The sequence below is a fragment of the Oxyura jamaicensis genome, chromosome 2 (genome assembly GCF_011077185.1).
Source record: "Oxyura jamaicensis isolate SHBP4307 breed ruddy duck chromosome 2, BPBGC_Ojam_1.0, whole genome shotgun sequence".
In the NCBI taxonomy this organism is placed as follows: domain Eukaryota; kingdom Metazoa; phylum Chordata; class Aves; order Anseriformes; family Anatidae; genus Oxyura; species Oxyura jamaicensis.
Genome location: NC_048894.1, coordinates 63,951,952 through 63,971,048, shown reverse-complemented (window position 1 = coordinate 63,971,048; position 19,097 = coordinate 63,951,952). Strand labels below are relative to the sequence as shown.

At 41.4% G+C, this 19,097-nt stretch overlaps 1 protein-coding gene across 7 annotated transcripts in view; it reads left to right on the top strand.

The window, feature by feature from the left end:
• PHACTR1 (phosphatase and actin regulator 1) overlaps positions 1 to 19,097 on the top strand; it is a 305,056-nt gene that overhangs the window by 262,780 nt on the left and 23,179 nt on the right. The gene's annotated exons all lie outside the window — the stretch shown is intronic.

Sequence of the window (19,097 nt, the reverse complement as noted above, 5' to 3'; positions counted from 1 at the left end):
GCTTCCTGTCATGTTCAGCCCCCTGGTTCTTTATACAGTCTGTATTCACGGTTTCACTTATTCTGTCAACAGAGCCTACACAAATATATTTAGTCTAACTTAGTTTCCTTTGCAGTTTCAATGGGGTGCGGTATCCTTCATTTCCTGTCCTGAAATGATTGTGGTGTTGCTTGTAGTTGTCAAATCACTGTCAGCTTTTACCTCAGAGGAAACCATGTTTCTCTGCTGAGCAAAATAATTCATGGTGATATATAGTGTATGCATAATATAATGAGCGCTTGTGGCAGTAACAAGGAAATAACTTGGGTCAGTAATAGAAATGGTCTTTTATTTCTACAGTAAACAAGAGACTATGTGAAGTCTACAGGGTGCTCTCTTTTAACTAAAAGTATGACAAATATTAACAAAAACAGGTGAAATACAAGTAAGGAGGTAGTTTCAAGATGTTATATTCTGTCTTTAAAAGAAGAAAACAAAGATTTTTTTTCTTTTGCTGTTTAATGCTGACAAATTTAGGGCAGCTCCATTAAAAAACAGCTCATAAATTTCCACCTTGAAAAATCTAACCATAAATCTTCATGTTTGGTGCCTGCTGATTGCGGGGAGTTAAATACAAGAAAAAACTGTTGTTCAGATTGGATGACCTTGTAATTTCCGTAAAGGAAACAAATCAGATGGCAGTACAAGTAGACAAAAGAAGCAGACTGGCAGAAATAAATTTCACTTTATAAACTGGTGATTGTAAAATGGAGAAACTGCTTTTTGATCAAAATACTTAACCTCTCTCAGAACTTACAGTTTGCATTTTCCCCTCTATTATGGTCTATTTGGCAACACATGCAGGAGATTAACATAGGTAATCACAATAAAGGAGTCAGACATAGAAAGTCATTTTTTTATCCTGACTCCAGTCTTTTATACACTTTTGAATATATATGTGCTCATATATCTGTGACATGACTACTACTACTGTGAGCACAAGCAGGACAACTGAAGAAGTAACTATCTAACTTGTGTGCATGATCATCTGCCTACATGCAGAAACACAGGAATTTTATATGTAGGTTATTTTATGTAAATAAAAAAAGTTGAGTCCTGTAGTAAACAGGGTTTCATATATGTTTGTTTTATATGGGTTTAGATGTCTCTTGGACAAATGTACCAGTACAAAGAAAGCAAATATATTTATCATTACACCTGATAGAAGGTTTGAACTTTGCATGCTTTTCCTAATACATAAAATTAACACAAGGATCAGCTGGAGATGAAGACACTTTTTTGCATACACGCAGAAAAGTTACAATTGGTATTCTAGAGGAAAGTGTGGATGAGAATTATGCTCATGTTACAGTGCACTGGGATTCATAACCACTGTGCAGACCATATGTGGAGATTAAAATCCTTTAGCCTCAGTCTTGACGGTGTAAAATTACTATTTTTGTTAATAACATTAACGAAGAGGAAGTATTCTCTCATGTGCAGTAGACCACATCAATGTATTTCTAAGTATGTAGCCTGTAATACTCATTGATTGTCTTTCTGATTAAAAAATAATTAGCAAACCATCTAACTACAGGGAAAGCATAGGGTAAATTCAGCCACACGTTTTTTTACTGATATCCCTGAATTCAGGAGTCAACAGCATTCATGGTTAATAAGTAACTAATAAAATAAGCATTCAATATACTGTATTTGCTAAATGAGCAAGTATTTGTAATGTCAGGCTGGATTATTTATCTTGTAGAACATCTAATTTTTCAGCATGCTGGAAAAGTCCTCACAATTTCTTTTGTTGCACTAATCACAGCATCACAGAATATTAAGGATTCAAAGAGACCTTGATAGATCATCTAGTCCAATCCCCCTGCTGGAGCAGAAACACCTAAATCATGTCACAGAGGAATGCATCCAGGTGGGTTTTGAAAGTGTCCAGAAAAGGAGACTCCACAACCCCCCTGGGCAGCCTGTTCCAGTGTTCTGTCACCCTCACCATAAAAAAGTTTTGTCTCATATTTAAGCGGAACCTCCAATGTTCCAGTTTACACCCATTGCCCCTTGTACTATCACTGAGTGTCACCGAGAAGAACCTGGCTCCGTTCTCCTGACACTCACCCTTTACGTATTTATAAATGTTAATAAGGTCACCCCTCAGTCTCCTCTTCTCCAAGCTAAAGAGACCCAGCTCCTTCAGCCTTTCCTCGTAAGGGAGATGCTCCACTCCCTTAATCATCCTTGATCCTAATCAAGACAGAGACTGTCTTTCTGTCTTCCTGCAGTCAAAGCAAGACTAGCAAGCAGCAGACCCTGACCTCAAATAGCAGGGGCTATGAAGACAGCAGCACTTGTGCAGGGCCAGGGGCTGCTGCTGCTAGTGAGGCTGCAGAAGCGGCACATTTGGGGATCTTGGTCATCTGGTGGGGTGGCAAATGGCAGCTCAGTTGTATCCAGGCCCTGTTGGGGAGCATCCCAACTATTGCAAAATGGAAGTAAATGCTATCCTCAAGAGCTCATTGCAGAAGCTGCAGGGATAGGTTCCTGGCCATTTGCCATGAAGGTCTTTTTGTCACTCTGTCAGTTTGCTTGGAGTCAGGTTTACAGCTAGGCTCAACATACCATAGCTGCACATCAGTCTCAAGGTGGGGAACAATTTCCCTAATGGGAATTTGGTGCCTTCTTGAATATTCCTATCAGGGCATCCTCTGGCTGCAACCAAAACCTCCTCTTCCCCTTTTAGAAGAAGGAATGGCTGATGTCCAAGGGCCAAAATGGCCACAGAGACTCCCTCCCTCCCTTCCCAGTTCCTGTTCCTTCCCACTCTCCATTAACCCTTTACTCTATTAGGTACCCTTATTTTCTGAGATAGACATTGGTAACGACAAGTAACATAGAGTTATATGACACTCCACCATCAACTTCATCTTCCCCTGCAGACCAACAAATAGTCTAGTATGCTACTGCAGTTAGAACAACTGCATTTACACTGCATTGTTTAATTCAAACGAGTTAAGGTTTCCATAATGTTTTCTGATGTAAAAGGCTCTGCAGCAGTTCAAAGGTCTAGTTTTTGCCTCCACCATGTGTGGCATATTTTTGGGAGGTACTTTTATTCCCTTTTCTCTTAATGATTCTTCTCTTCCAAGTCTTTATTCTTTCCTACTTCTCTTTCTATTTCAGTAGTGATAGTAAATCCACCCCCACCGCCTGGTTCAAAGGTAATGTACAGTACTAGGCCTTGAAGGATTCTAGAGCAGATATAAAGAGAGTGAGTGATGAGGAAATGCAAGGCACCAGTGGAGAAATGAGTCATAACAGCTCATTTGTCGCAGATTCCTCCCAGATTGTTGTGAACTTGAAATTTGGTTGTGCCTGACATTTGGTCCACCCAACTGCCCTTCACTGTGCCTTGCCTTTTTCTGAGCTCTGTTCCCTTGTCACTAGACATGTCACATTTTAATATTAGGGCCAAAGTTAAAACTTTCAAGAGAAAACAATATTGCTTTGCTATTCAATGTGAGTGTATCTGAAAGGATCAATTTGACCCAGCAGTACTAAGGATTTAGTACCATCTTGTTTTCTTTAACAATTCTTTTTAATGATAATCATACAATTATAGGATCCGGAGATGCTAATGGAAATCATATGACTTCAGGATCCTGGGAGGAGGGCAAAAAGCCAAATCACAACAGGGGACTTCAGGAGAGCAGACCTTCAAAGGTCTGCTTGGTAGACCCCCATGGGAGAAGGCCCTGGAGAGAAGAGGAGCCCAAGAAAGCTGGTTAATATTCAAGTATGACCTCCTTGAAGCTCAAGAATGGTCTGCTCCTAAAAGCAGGTAGTCAGGCAAAAAAACACCAGGAAGCCTGTATTGATGAAAAAGGAGCTCCTGGCCAAACCCAAACGCAAAAAGGAAGCATATGGAAGGCAGAAGCAGGGAGAGGTAATCTGAGAGGAATACAGAGGCACTGTCCAAGCATGCAGTTATGACAATAGGAAAGTTAAAGCACAAATGGAAATATATGTTGTCAGGGCTGTCAAAGGCAACAAGGAGGGCTCCTATTCACACTTACATAGGTGACAAAGAGAAGACTAGGGAAAATGTGGGCACTCTGCTGAATGAAGCAGGGGACCTGGTGACACAGGACATGGAAAAGGCTGACATACTGAATGCCTTCTCTGCATGTCTTTACTAGCAAGGCTGACCTTCAGGAGTTCCAGGTCCCAGAGACAGGTAGAAAATCTGGAGCAAGGAAGATGTATGCTTGGTGGAAGAGGATCAGTTCAGGGAATACTTAAGCAAACTGGGCACGTGTAAGTCTTTGAGCCCTGGTGGTCCTCACAAGTGCTGAAGGAGCTGGCTGATGGCATTCCAAGGCTACTCTCAAAAACCTTTGAACAAACTTGGTGCCTGAGAGAAGTGTCTGAAGACTGGAGGAAAGTAAACGTCACTCCAGTCTAAGAAGGGCAAGAATGAAGACTCACGGACCTGAAGGCCAGTCAACCAGACCTCTGTTTCTGGGAAGGTGATAGAGTAGCTAATCCTGGAAGCCATTTCCAGGCAAATGAAGGACAAGAAAGTCATGAGGAGTAATCAGCATGGATTTGCCAAGGGGAAGTTATGCTTGACAAATTTGATAAACTCATATGATGAACTGACTGGCCTGGTAGACAAGCGGAGAGCAGTGGGAATTGTCTATCTGGACTTCAGTAAGGTTTTTGACATTGTCTCCCATAAGATCCTTCTAGAGAAACTGTTGGAATATGGGCTGGATGAGCAGGCAGTAAAATGCATTGAAAACTGTCTGAATGGTCAAGCTCAAAGGGTGGTGATCAGTGCCATGAAGTCTAGTTGAAGGCCAGTTACTAGCAGTGTATCCCAGGGCTCAGTACTGGGTCCAGTGCTGTTAAACATCTTCATTAGTGATCTGGATGATGGAGCAGAGTGTTTGCCAATAACACAAAACTGGGAGCAGTGGCAACTATTGCAAAGGGTCATGGAGGGACCTGGACTAGCTGGAGAAATGGTTTGACAGGAAGTGCATGAAGTTCAACAAGGAGAAGTACCAAGTCCTGTACCTGGGAAGGAACAGCCCCTGCACCAGTACATGCTGGGGGACATCCAGCTAGAAAGCAGTTTGGCAGAAAAGGACCTGGGGGTCCTGGTGAACAAATTGAACATAAGCCAGCAATGTGCCCTTGTGGCCAGAAAGCCAAGAGTATACTGGGCTGCATTAGGAGGAGAGTTACCAGCAGGTTGATGAGAAGATCCTTGCCCTCTACTCAGCACTGGCAAGCTCACAGCTGTAGTACTGTGCCCAGTTCTGGGCTCCCAGTAAAAGAGAGATGTGGAGCTACTGGAGAGAGTCCAGCACAGGACCACAAAGATGTTTAAGACATTGGGGCATCTCACATATGTGGAGAGGCTGAGAGAAGTGGGCCCGTTTAGCCTAGAGAAGAGGGGGCCTAAAGGGGAATCTTTTCAATGCATGTAAATGCCTGAAGAGAGAGTGCAAAGAGGAAGGAGCCATGCCTCTTCTCAGTGGTGCCCAGTGACAGGACAAGAGGCAACAGTCACAAATTGAAACACAGGAGGTACTGTCTGAACATCAGGAAACACTTTCTTACTGTGAGACTGAGCACTGCCACAGGTTTCCAAAGGTGGTTGTGGAGACTTCTCCTTGGATGCTTTCAAAAATCATCTGGGCTTGGCCCCAAGCAACCTGTTTTGAGCGGCCCTGCTTGAGCAGGCCCTTCCAAACTCAACCATTCAGTGACTGGTATCACAAGGCATCAGAAACAGTTTACCAAGTAGTTTGAGTGTTAGCACCATCTTTGAAATACACAAGGTTGTTGGCTGATTTCTCTACAGCGCAGAGCAGCCAAGTTCTGTCTCAGACCCTCCAAATCCTGACTCCCTGCCATTCACTCTAAGGATACTGTGAATGTATCACATAAAGCTATTCCAACACAATTCCTGACATTTTTTTTCTGCTTTGTGTTACTTCATAATGGCAGTGCCGACACAGACAATTTAGCTGGGTCACAAATTCTGATAAATGTCTTACTATGACATCTAGGCCATGAAAGTTTCTAGCTTACTTCAGTTCCAAGAGAGTATTGGGTTATCCCACAAGACCATAATTTTCATGCTCTGCTCTGTGGAAAAAATTAAACAAGAACATCTCACAGACACATTGTATTTACATGGAAATCAACTCCAGACACCCAACTTCTCTTAACAAACATTTCTCTCAGCCCTGCATTTCCAAGATAGAGAATTTATTTTCTGTCTCCATTTGGGAAACTGGAAGTTTGCTGCTTTCAGAAAAGCCCAAGACAGCCTGCAGTAGTACTGTCAGGTATCTATACAACAGCAATGGTCTCCAATAGTGTAAAGTAAAGCAATGTTGTAATGTATCTAGTAAGAAATAGGATGAAAAAATGTATTTGATGCGCATTTTGATAACGACACATTTTGCTCAAACCAGTTTGAAAAGCTGACAGTATGCTATTTGTGAGACATTTTTCCCCACTTTCTTAGCAGCTGGTTCATTATCTGGGCTCGGCAGAGCACCACTGCTGTCAAGCAGGAGCAAAACTGTTATTAGCACTAGATAATCTCCAGTCATGTGAGTGGTTTTAACACCCAATTAACTATAAGGTACAAATGTGAATTCAGTATGCCTGTAAAGCAAAAAGCAAGTCCACATGACTGTAGTCAGTGGGGACTGGAATTGGGAATGAGAAAGTGTATCCTGCTGCTCCATGCTGATGCATGAGAGATTGTACATTTTAAACTAATTATGAAGTTAAGTGAAACTAGGAAGCAGACACTGTATCTGTTTGCCCAGATCGTCCTGGGCAGTGTGATTTGATACTAATCTGCAGCTTCTCATAGAAGTATGTGGGTGCAGTTTCCAGTTTTACCCACACTTTGTGTATCACTGATACATGTTCAGAAGGGATTTTGTCAGGGCAACTGTGCCCATTCTATTTGCTACCTCTCTCAAAGATCCCTCTCCTTGCCTTCACCGCAGTTGGCTATGCAGGAAACAACACAATATCACAAAAACAGGGCACGTAAGTCTAGGACAGAGTTATAGTGGTCCTGGCATCTCTAGGCATCTGAGTGGGCCCTGCAGGGAAATCCAGGTATAGCCTATGGCATGTCAGCAGCCACGAACGAGCATACTTCACTTGTCTTGCAGACAAAGTATTTTAAATAATAACTCTCTTCAGCCCCTCTACCTGAACAATAGCTAAATAAGCTATTCAGACTAGTAAGGAGCTCAAAAAACAATCACTGATTTAAGACAGGATCAGGTCTCTCTCATATTTTTTATTTCATTTCTTTCTCTCTTTGTTCAGCATCAGCTCTAGGAAAAAAAAACAAGAAGGCTACTCCTCTCCTCCCAGCAGCTAGACTGATAGTGAAGCAGGTTTTTACTTTGTCAGGAGGAGCTGCATAATATGCAGGCAAGAATACATGTACCTGATATTAGTTGGAAAACTAACACTGGAGAAACTTCAGTAGGTGTTAAACTGAGCCCTCAAAGCTTCAGGGAAAAATTGTAAAAAGCTGGTATCATAGTATACTTAAAAAAAAAAAAGACTGCAACCTATTCGGCATAACACATAACACTCTGGAAGTGTTTTGGTTCATGGGTTTGATTCTGTTTATTTTGAAGTAAAGAGTATCTGCATGGAAATGGGATCTTTGCTACTTTGGAGATAATTGATTCCTGCTGCTAATTCCTTACATGGAGTAATAAACCTCTTTGTAACTCTCCATTTGTTTCACTGTGGAAGTACTTATGAAGCAACAAAAAAAAGGATTTTCATTTTGTTGTCCAAATTTAGCCTCTGGGTAACTGCAAAAAAAATGCTTCTCCTGAGGAAAAAAAAATAACTTGTCACATTTTTAGACCACCAAATTTAAACCTAAAGATGATGATATAACTTTGAGCAAATTGTGTCTGATATCTTGTCAAAATAACAACCATGCAGTTTCTTAAGGCATTTTTCTATATATTTTAGACAGGTTAACAATTTCTCTTTGTTGTTGTTGTCAAACTAGCCATTCTTGGTATTTTCTGTCTCTGGTGCAGCATGATGCACACAGATGCTACAATTTAAATATTAATATATATATATATGTATGTATATATACATGCACATACGGATTTTACTAATGCAGAAGTAGGTCCTAGTAGTTCAGGCATTAAATACACACCATCTAGAATGGGACAGGTTGTGTCCTCGAACAAAGTGGGAATTTGGATAATAGGCAAATCTCTGCTTAGGGTGGTAAGAAATGAAGGTCTATGGAAAGGTAAGAACTGAAATCACAAGCAGTGATGCAGATACAGAAAAACATGTGCAAAGATTCCGTCTGATCAGCAGATAGCCCAGATGTAAATATGACCGTGAAATGGACAGGATTGACCCAGACATCTGCACTACAGCTGGCAATGCTACTACTGGGGAGAGACAACCTTATAACCTGCTTCAGTAAATATGTGATTGTAATTACTGTCACAGTTACCGCAAGAAGAGTTTTGTCTAACAAAGTTGGCTGAATAAGGAACTTTTTGCATTTGGAACAAAATAATTAACAAGTGGGGGGGGGGGGAGGGGGGGAACTGAATAAAATCAGCCTGGTGAAGAGTTATTTTTTTATTATAAAATTAAAATACCTTTTTATAATATATTTATATTATAAAATTTATAATACTATTTCAGGTCAGTACCAAACTTTTTTTTTTTTTTTTACTTATTTTTAAGTAGTGTCCAGTAAATCGTTTTCTCAGCTGAAACTATTCACCAAGTTTGACCTCGCAGATAGTTTTCTGACCTCCTGGAACTTAATTCTTTGGCAATTTGCCTGTTTAGCACAAATGTTTCACTCAGCCCTAATTCTTAATCTCTGGGTGAACATTTTGCAGTAATTCACATCTCTTTATAAACTAACCCGCCTTTTATACAGTTCTGGGAGTCTGAAATGCGTCTGGCACAAAATCGTTAATCACTCTTAAAGCTCTCAAAATTGTTCACTTCCAGGAATTTTCTACTTCAGTTGCAAGGCAAAGTGTGGGTACCATGCTATTTCCTATGCACCCTTTCTCCCAGAAGCTGCATTGTCGTGGTTTTGAATTGCTAACACTGCCAACTTCAGTTATAAAAGCATTTCTTTGGAATTCCTGTATTGTGAATGATCCAAGTCACTGAGTGTTTTAGCTTTTGATTCATTTCTCAGCAAGTAGATAAGTTTTTGACATTACCATACTCAAAGTGCCTATTAGGAGGTTAATTGGATTTGTGGAGTATTGTTCATTTCCTTTTCTTCATGCTGGTGCTGGTAAAATGAGCTATAACAAACCAACACCATCAGGGGATGTGTATGAGCCCTCAGTCTCCATTCTTTGAGTTGTTTGTTGTTGCTGCAATAACAGAGGAGACTTTTTCAAGTTAGTCTTAAAAGTGTTGAGCCTGCTGTCAGCAAACTGTTGAAACTCCACTCCAAAGTTTCCTTCCTTAGAACCAACATCTTTTTGTATTTTGGATTGAAATTCATCACAACATTCACAAATTAGTTGGACTGCCAAGCAAAATTTTCCAACTTTGGTTGCTTATGTGTTTTAGCTTGGTGTTTTTAGGATTACAGTTGTGCTGGTACCTATGTAAATAAAAAGAGAGCTGTTGCTTTTTTAATTAGGCAAACTGAATTCTGACAGTGCTAGAAGTGTAGGATAACTAATAATGAACAGGCTATGAACATACAGTCACTGTGCTCTATATGTATACACCATATAGACACGATGGTTCACAAAGGCCCATAAAGAGGTCTTACCTTCATACAAGCTGAATCAGCTATATAGAGATGTTCCTTCTGTTATGTACTTCAGCCATCAACCCTTCCTTTGAGCCTGCAACTGCTTCTCAGCATAGGCAAAATTTAAGTCTCAGGCAGCTGTAGATATCTCAAAGGAGGACCTTGAGAGAAGAGGGGCCCTGGGAAAAATCAGTGGATCTTAGAGGGAGGGATCTAAGAGGGATCTTAGAGTGGATCGTAGGAGGGAGTAGGGCTGTACTCCCATTCTCAGCTTCCCTCCATGGTTCCTTTCCTGGCTCCACAGATCTTATTGCCTAAACAGTTGTTTTTTACCTCAAACTCCAAGGCCACCATGCATGTATCAAGCCATGTTCACTCATGTGAGCTTCCCTGCGCACCAGGAACTGGGGCAGGGTAAGACAAAAAGATGGAAGGGACTTTGTTATTCAGACTTCTAATTGGACATTGCTCTGATTTTAAGAGTGTAACTTTTATGATAATAAGCAGCTATTGCTGGGGACTAGAGGGAGACCCCAAATTTCTTTAAAAACACCAAGGGTGGTCACAACCAGTCATGTCAAGCTTGGTTGGGTGATAGAGAGATAAAGGGGTCTGGGCCTTATCTCAGGCCTGTTGTTTGGCTGAATCGACCACAGGATTGTCCAGGAAGCTCTTCAAAAGCAGAAGACTGAGGACACCTTTACAAATATGTTGGTGGTGATCTGGTCTTTCAGATCCTCCAAATACAAGGCTACTCCTCAAAACTGAGTAAGTGTAGAAGACAGCAGTAGAAGCCTCCAAGCACTAGTCTTTGGACAAAAGGAATATTGAATTTAAGCAGAAAAAAAATAACTTACTTTGAGGAGTAGGGCAAATAATATTTCTAAGGTTTAGCTTTCAAATCTTTCCTTCAAAAAATATATCTTTAAAGCTTTCTTGTAAGTATGTTTGTTCACAGACACAAAACCACAGAACTATGTAGAGGAAAGATTCTAGTACAAGCACACCACAAATATGCTTGTAGGTGGCAAGAATATGTGTTCAGTTTAGGCTGATTTTCATGGTGCCATTTTATTCCTTATGTCATTAATGGATTGACCTTGAATTGTGAATTCACAGAATCACAGAATCACAGAACTGTAGGGGTTGGAAGGGACCTTGAAAGATCATCGGGTCCAACCCCCCTGCCAAAGCAGGATCCTCAGAGCAGGATCCCCAGGGAGGCGTCCAGACAGGCCTTGAATATCTCCAGAGAAGGAGACTCTCTAGGCAGCCTGTTCCAGTGCTCCGTCACTCTCACCATGAAGTTCTTTCGCATGTCGGTGCGGAACTTCCTGTGTTCTATCTTGCAGCCATTGCCCTTGTCCTATCCCCACAAACCACTGAGAAGAGGTTAGCTACATCCTTCTGTCTCCCACCCCTCAGATATTTGTACACATTGATAAGATCCCCTCTCAGTCTTCTCTTCTCCAGGCTGACCAGACCCAGGTCTCTCAGCCTTTCTTCATAGGGAAGATGCTCCAGGCCTCGTATCATCTTTGTGGCCCTCCACTGCACTCTTTCCAGGAGATCCCTGTCTTTTTTGTACCGGGGAACCCAGAACTGGACACAGTACTCCAGGTGAGGCCTGACCAGGGCAGAGTAGAGGGGGAGGATCACCTCCCTTGACCTGCTGGCCACACTCTTTTCAATGCACGCCAGGATCCCAGTGGCCCTCTTGGCCACCAGGTTACACTGCTGGCTCATGGTCAACCTGTCATCCCCCAGGTCCCCCAGGTCCTTCTCCTCAGAGCTCCTCTCCAGCAGGTCATCCCCCAGCCTGTACTGATACTTCCGGTTGTTCCTTCCCAGGTGCAGGACTCTACACTTGCTCTTATTAAATCTCATTTGGTTTCTTCCTGCTCATCTCTCCAGCCGGTCCAGGTCTTGCTGAAAGGCAGCACAGCCTTCTGGCATGTCAGCCACTCCTCCCAGCTTTGTGTCGTCAGCGTACTTGCTGAGGGCAGACACTATTCCCTCATCAAGGTTGTCAATGAAGATGTTGAATAAGACCGGACCCAGCACCGACCCCTGGGGAACACCGCTAGTCACAGGTCTCCAGCTGGACTCTGCTCTGCCGATCACCACCCTCTGAGCTCGGCCAGTCAGCCTGTTCTCAACCCACCTCACCGTCCACTCATCTATCCCACACTTTCTCAACTTTGCTAGTAGGATGTCATGGGAGACAGTATCGAAAGCCTTGCTAAAGTCAAGGTAGATGACATCCACCACTCTCCCCACATCTACCCAGCTGGTGATGCCATCATATAAGGCAACAAGGTTGGTCAAGAATGACTTCCCCTTGGTGAATCCATGCTGACTACTCCTCATAACATTCTTCTCTTCCGATTGCTTGGAAATGGCATCCAGATTGCTTGGAGATGGCATCTAGGTTTTATGGTTTTGTAAAATCAGCTTTTGGTTGGATAGTATTACTTCTGGAGAAGCAAGTGTCTTTTCACAATGGTGTACTGAAGGACAATCACTAACATTTTAGAACATTTTTTCTTTATTATGATGAGTCCTAAAATCCATCCATTTTTTTCTGACACACTTTAGATTTTCAGTCAGCATTTAGTATGTTTATCCCTCTGGATTTCTAGTATTCAAAAACATCCCATTTTTATTGTTCCAAAATACATTCTTGAATTAGATATATAGTAAGCTCCCTCCTTTAAAAAAGAATGTTCTTTCTTTCCTATCACAATTGTTGCATGATTTGCTTTTGAGATTATGGACAAGAGATTTAAGAATTAATGCTACAGAGTTAATATGGTGCAACTATTTTAATTCTACCATGCTCGTTTTTTTTTTTTTTTTTAATTAAACTTTTATGATAGTATTTTATGTGAACAGCTAGTATTTGGCTAAAAGGTTTGATGGTAATGAAACAATGGTAATGAAACAGGAGAAGCTCCATTTTAGAGTTGGAGGTGTGAGATGAGCCTGTGTGATCTTGCAGTGTTCATTGTATCAATATCAATATGCAGTATTCATTGTATCAATAAGCATTTTGCAGTTAGTATTACTGAAAGGGGGGCTAAAAGCTGAATTTATGTGGCTGTTACTAAAAATACATCTTTAGAAAAAAAGTAAGAAATTAAGCAATTCCCTGGGAAAATGCAGATGTTTGCATTGTGATACTGCTTTACCACTTGTAAAGGAATCTCTGGAATCTCCTCCTATGATCTTATATCAAATTGGGTGTGTCATTATTCAGACAAGTATAAAAGGGTGTTTCTTCTCAGAGTTGTAGGACTGTATAGTCATTCCTTTATCTTTTAACAAAATGCAAAGTTCATGGTCCATGACGATTCTGCTTTATCTAAGTATTTTAAGGAAATGTGTTTTGCATATCATAGGCAAGATTTTAAATTTATGCAGGCATAATGAATTATCAGAATCTACATTTTGAATATGATTCTTTTTACCCGGGAGATCTAATCTGATCTAATCTAGGCAGCCTGTTCTTTCTTGGGGAGCTTGTAACTTTCCAAGAGTAAATCAAAATCAAAATATATCAATCCTTCGGTCAGCTGAAACAGAAAAGAATGCATTGCTTTTGCTGTGAGTCAAGAGGAGATTCACATAGGCTAAAGAATGAAAAAACAAATTGGTCACGTTTCAAGTTTTAAGCAAAGGGACACCTTTGCTATTAATATTTGGATATTTTTCACTATCGAGATGCTTGACCAAGCAGAAAATTTGCTGATTATTTTTTCTACAAATCTTCACAGCAATCTAGACTAGGTAGAGCTTTGAAGTTGTACTAAAGCTGTTTCTGAACACAAAATAAAATATAGGATAAGCATAATTTTGGGGAACACTAAGGGACTGCTTAGAGCCAAAATTAAAATATGAACAATTTCTGTGGAAAATCTGATTTTCTTGCAGAGCCCATTTGGATACATGACTGCAGACATGTTATAGGAGCTGCCATTCAGTTGGTTCATGTGCCAGACTGCTTGGTATTTCTTGTGGTGCACTAGGAAGAAGCACTGAGCCAAAGCGTTATTTTCCTTCAGGACGTGGGACTGTTGTAGCTGTCCTGGAACAGGTGATGCAGCTCAGGAAGCAAACTGGAATGCCGGGGCAGCAAGACCAGTAAGGCACCATCAGGAAGTACTTAGATCTTCAACTGATACATACCAGTTGCTCTGCTCTATTCATTACCCCAGGCTTCTTTTTAGCTGCACAAGTACCACAATCTCCCAGGGGCTGAATTCTCAAAATCAACAGGGAAGTGGAGAGTAGTCATTACATGGTAACTGAATTGTGTCAAAGACTCCTCATGGTTTTATTGCCTTAATTTCTCAGGAAAAGAAGTTATAAGAAGTATTAGCATGACAGATACCAGGAGACTTGTCACACAGGGAAGAGAGCTTAAAGGAAGAGATAATGTATCCTACAAATTAGCCATCATCTTAAGGGACTCTAGAACAGGAATTTTAATGGTGTAAAAGTCTTATATTTTCCTCTTTGGGTAGGGATTTTCTATTTAATATGCTTTCAGTTTATTCACTCATTGATAAAGCTGTATTAATCCCATTTTATAAATCCTGTTAGGAGGAAGATAGTTCTCTGTAGACTCTTAAGTCTGGCTGGCAGTATCTGGGCTGATAATTCAGGGGAGGTGAACCACTGAGCTTACAGATATTTTTTGCTCATTGTACAGTGGCATAAGGAAAAGAAGTATTTTTTTTTCCTGCCCTCTGCTAACAGTTAACAGGCACAAGCAAATGCAAGCTTTTCCTCTTCATTTTTGTCCTCCATTTTTCTGTACTTGGCATGGGAGTACAAAGACCCCCGGTAATCTGTACTTCATCGATATTGCTTTGCTATCAGTGTTATTATTAGTAAAGGCAAGCTAAATTAAGCAACAATAAGACACTTCACTGGCATCAAATTTTCCTCATGTTGAATTATATAACTGATGTAAATCTGTGCATTTCTGCTGGCTTCAGTCGTGTTCATTTATGCCAACTGAAGAGCTGTGCAACAAGTAGTTCTTTGTAGCAGCTGCCTTCTCACATGCCCAGCTCTGTTTTACTCCTCTCAGAGCAATCTCTAGGGTGGTATGAACCCAGGTGCACCTGAGTAAAAAGATTTGCATCTAGAGAATTAATTCAAGAGGTGCACCAGAGGTTATGCCCCACTGCGCTCAGAAGTTACTTTATGTCAGAGTGACTTATGCCATAGGAACAGTCTGTGAGCATGGCTGGGCTCCAAAATATTTCGGTGTTGCCATATGGCTGCATGTCCTGTTGTGACCACCTGTAACCTATTTGCCTATCAGTACTGCTCTTGGGTCACACACACCAGATGTCACCATTCAAGCACTGCAGAACTTCTGTGTTCTGCTTCTTGAATCTACAAACTCTCAGAGTTAACAAGCCTGGCAAGTAAATGGTGTCATTTTCCAGCAAGCCCTGTTCTGTTTCCAGCCATTATACCATTATACTTACAGATGACCCCATAATAAGCTCTTAAATGTTCTTGCCCTCTGGGCAGAAGCAAAGAGTAATTCCTGATACCCAGAAACCACTGTCCTGGTGCTGGCTGGCATTAACCATCTCTTTCTCAGAACTCATCCACAAGAGACTACAGAGATAAAACCCATGACTCCTAGTAGGGTGACATCTTAGGCAGCCAGGAGCACCTTGCTTCAGACAAAAGGGCAAATCTGACTGTCATCTCCACAGCTAGTTGGCCAATGTCCTGAGAGCCTTCTGGGTATGACCACACTGCAGACCAAGCTAAGCATCACTGCGTGGGCTCTTAGTTCAAGTGTTTTCTGTTGCCTGGATAGTTTTACAGCCACTTTTTCCTTTTATTGTGCACACTGGATACTGTCACACTGAGCAGGAACTTCCCATTCTGAGTTCTGAGTTTGCTGTGCAGGCTCCAAACAGTAGCATCCATCAGTGGAAATGCTGCTTTTCGTTCCTCTGACTCTCTGAAGTGATTGCATCCCCACCAGCCAATGCTTTAAATCAGTGGCAGTTGACTTTACATGTGATTGTACCTCCTGTCCCCAAACTCCTACTCATCCACTATGATGTACTCAGCCCAGACAAGTTTTTTTAAAAAATAATAAAAAATAAAAACACCATGCAAAGCCTTTAGTAAAAGATGAGTGTTGTATAGTTCTAGCACAAGTAGTGTGCTATGTTTTGGTCATGCAGGGAATTAATTCAGAAAATCAAATTTCTGTCAAGTTTATTTTTATAAATCTGAGCAATCTGTTTTATTTTTCACTGACAATCTCACTTGGATATTATTTCTTCAGTGAAGTCCTAGAAAGGACTTTATATCAGCATAAATCTTAGGAAGGCTTGTTTGGTTGTTGTTGTTGTTGTTGTAGGAAAACCTTTGTCAGTGTATTTACAAAATACACTATGTTCACATATAGTAAAGTGTGTTTACATAGGGTCTTTAAATACAGAAAGAGCTGTTGAAAGGCTGTTGCTCCTAAGATCTGCCTTTTCCTCGGTTAGATACCTACCTAGACTCCTACAGCTCCACAAAACAACCAGAGTTACTATTCTGATCAGTAGCAGCACCATGCATCACTTGATTCTTACAGTTTTCGTAAACACATCTTTTATTTGCTGTTGCATCAGGCTTTGCCAACGCTTTTTTCCTCACCTCATTTTTCTCCTGTTTATTCTGATTGTATTGCTAATTAGATACTTGTTACCTGACCTTTCGCCTCTTGACAGCCTCATGCAACCCCTGTGATGTTAAATGAAAGAAGGCACAGCAGCAATCCAGCAATCAAACCACTGAAATCAACCTCTCCAAGCTAGGTGGGCTTCATTAATATTTTTATTATAGGCAGCACAGGAGGGAAGGACAAAGAGTGGAGGTATCACACCTAGTGTTTGCCAAGATCACAACAGTGTACTGGAGATGGTATATTGAAATTTGGTGTGAAAAAAAAAATGTATCTTTGCAGCCACAGTAACAAAGGGAGAGCTGTTTATATTTCTTGATTTGCAGTTTCAGTACCTAGCTGTAATATTTTCAGAGATGGTAATGTTAACAGCTGCCCAACATCTGGCAAACCCAAAAGTTAAGAGGCAAAAAATAAGAACTAAAAGGAGGCAGTTCTGAGGAGTTAGTGGAGTAGATTGTAAAGCCCAAAGATTTGGGGGTGGAAGTCACTGTGAAAGCAGGAGAAGAAATGAAATGAAAAGAGCAGGAGATGAAGAAAAGAAATAATTTTGAGAGCTTATAAAGGAAGGGCTGGAGAAGAGTTTGGGTTTGCCTGATTTGCTTATCAGGGAGGGACTCAATAAAGGAGCGAGATCAGGCTTAATCAATCCAATCGGAGATGGAAATGGGAATGGAGCAGCAGTTCATGGAAATGAAAAGCAGACACTGGTATTGGAGTCTAGGCACCTCCAGAGCTTCTGTTCATTACCTTCTTCGCCCTTCAGATGTGCTTGCTCTGTAAAGACTGGTCATGATTTTGTTAAACTACAGAGTTACTTTATCTCTTCCTACTGCTTAAGTCTTGCTATTAAAAATTCTTGCATATCCAGAAGTCCAGAAATTATCTACAACCCATGAATGTGGATAATTTCAGATATCCAGACTGTATCTATCAAAAATATCATGACTTTTTCTGCCATGTCATTATATCCCTTGAGGGGATATACTGCAGGAGTACACTGCAGCCTGAAAAAAGTGGATCATAAAATAAAACATAAAATAAACTTATTCTCAATGCGAAATACAGGTATTTCTGGTGAGCTTTCATTAGAGGCCCTACTGGGTGTCTTGGGGAAGAACCCCACAGTCCATAGGTCTCTGAGCAGAACAGGAATGGGTAATACATATAATACGAGGGCATACTTGGAGGAAACCCCTATCCTCATGTGGGGAAGCAATAACACAGTGAAGTAAAAGCTTTGTTTAAATGCTTCTGCTTCATAGCAGGTACTGGGAAGTAAATGCGTGGAGGACTTGCTCTTTTATGTAAATCATTCGTGTGGATAGATAAAACCTCTGCCTTTTGTTTGAAATGCTCCAGTGTGAACGGTTCTCATCAGAACTGTAAGCTGAGTCTTTTAATCATTGTTTTCTTGGGAAAGAGGAGGGCTTTTTTGGAAGCCTTCTTTTCAGGCTGATGTCTCCTTTTGCTTGTTGCATTATATTTGTTTCTGTAGAAGCACAACTGCATGCTGGATGTCTGGAGTCTGTCCTTAACATTCCTTGGACACATCCTCTTGAGAAGCATCACAGTGTGGTGGATTAAAAACTTTACAAAATTCAGTTCCTGCAGACATACATAGTGGGGCTAAACTTGGCAACCTACTCCCCTTGATTCTCATGTGCTGATAGAAATAAGGTAGTTTTAATTTCTTCTTAGAACTGAGGTGAAGCATTCCATTAGCAACAGCTATTGTATCTTAAGGACAGTAATGGCAAGCACTGAAATAGCCCTTCTGTCTTCAATGTCCTTCACAGGTATTCTTTACTTCTGAGTTAAGGCTGATTTTTTTGTCACAATCAGCACATTTCCAATGGGGTAAATGTTTGATCTGCCATGGTAAAGAAACAGAGCCAGTCACTCCAAATTCTTTGCTGGAATACAGACATATTCTGCTGTTTTGTCTCAGTGGTGCAACATGGCAGCAAAGGCAGTATGGCTAGTATCATCTCTGCTGGTGGAAATCTTCAAGATGTGTAAAATTAGGTGCCCAAACTTCTGCCATCATGCAGGAGGTAAGGCTGCTACACGTCTCATGTGCTTCAGCCTTGTGCACCATGCATGGCGTGAAGGCAGTCAGAAGGTTGCTCTGAGCAAAACAGGGGTACTGAACTGGTGCATTCATGAGCACCTGGCTCTGGAGAGGGCTGGGGATGTGTGCACATCTCTGAGCAGTGACCAAGCTTCTGAGGAGCCTTTGTCAGACACCCCTTGTCCAGCCCAGTGTCAGTGGGCTTTTGGGCCCTGATGGGTAGGAAGCACCGGTCAGAGAAGAGGACGCCATGCACCCGGTGTTCATATCACAGTGCCTATCAGTACCTGGTACCTCACAGGGCACCTGATGAGCCAACTGGCCGAGCAGTTGGTAAATAGAGAGCAGGACCCCAGATTGGGAACTTCTCTGAACAGGCATGTCTGAATGAAGAGAAGGCTCTGTCCTGTCACTGGTGTGAGAAACACTCCATAGCCAATAACTTAGGCTCAGGCGAGGATCTCAGTGAAGTAGTAATT